The following is a 1,240-nucleotide window of genomic DNA, read 5'->3' as shown; positions in this document are numbered from 1 at the left end:
ATATTGCTGTAAGCTTCTTTAGGCTTTTAGAAGATGCTATTTTTCTAAACAAGACAGGGCCGTGTTTATAAAAGCACCAACCCTACAAAATTGTAGCGAAATGCAGGAAGACTAGTAGTTGCAGATGCTAGCTGCAGCACCTAGTGCCTGGTCAACAATTTAAACAAAATTTATTGTGCTGTGCATAAACAGACGCAAACCCCGTTAAACTACGATATCTCTATTGACGACCTGTCGCTGGAAATATTAAGAACCGTAAAATGTCTGGTAGTATGCGCTTGGGGATACGTGAAGTGCCACGGCCACGTATTAGTAGGTGCATGAAAAGCAGAGGCAAGAGCGAAATACGAGGTGCATTCAAGTTCTAAGGCCTCCGATTTTTTTTCTCCGGACTGGAAAGAGATAGAAACATGCGAATTGTTTTAAAACGTGGTCGCGTTCATTGTCAATACGTCCCAGAGATGGCAGCACCGTACGGCAGATGGAATTTTACCGCCAGCGGCGAGAATAAGAACTGTTTTAAATACTTAAAATAGCGACGTTTTCCTTACTTGAACAGCGTGCAATCATTCGTTTTCTGAATTTGCGTGGTGTGAAACCAATTGAAATTCATTGACAGTTGAAGAAGACATGTGATGATGGAGTTATGGATGTGTCGAAAGTGTGTTCGTGGGTGCGACAGTTTAATGAAGGCAGAACATCGTGTGACAACAAACCGAAACAACCTCGGGCTTGCACAAGCTGGTCTGACGATATGATCGAGAAAGTCAAGAGAATTGTTTTGGGGGATCGCCGAATGACTGTTGAACAGGTCGCCTCCAGAGTTGGCATTTCTGTGGGTTCTGTGCACACAATCCTGCATGAGGACGTGAAAATACGAAAAGTGTCATCCAGGTGGGTGCCACGAATGCTGACGGACGACCACACGGCTGCCCGTGTGGCATGTTGCCAAGCAATGTTGACGCGCAACGACAGCATGAATGGGACTTTCTTTTCGTCGGTTGTGACAATGGATGAGACGTGGATGCCATTTTTCAATCCAGAAACAAATCGCCAGTCAGCTCAATGGAAGCACACAGATTCACCGCCACCAAAAAAATTTCGGGTAACCGCCAGTGCTGAAAAAATGATGGTGTCCATGTTCTGGGACAGCGAGGGCGTAATCATTACCCATTGCGTTCCAAAGGGCACTACGGTAACATGTGCATCCTACGAAAATGTTTTGAAGAACAACTTCCTT

This window comes from Schistocerca serialis, chromosome 4, assembly GCF_023864345.2.
Source record: "Schistocerca serialis cubense isolate TAMUIC-IGC-003099 chromosome 4, iqSchSeri2.2, whole genome shotgun sequence".
Lineage (NCBI taxonomy): Eukaryota > Metazoa > Arthropoda > Insecta > Orthoptera > Acrididae > Schistocerca > Schistocerca serialis.
Note: the sequence above shows the minus strand (reverse complement) of the source record.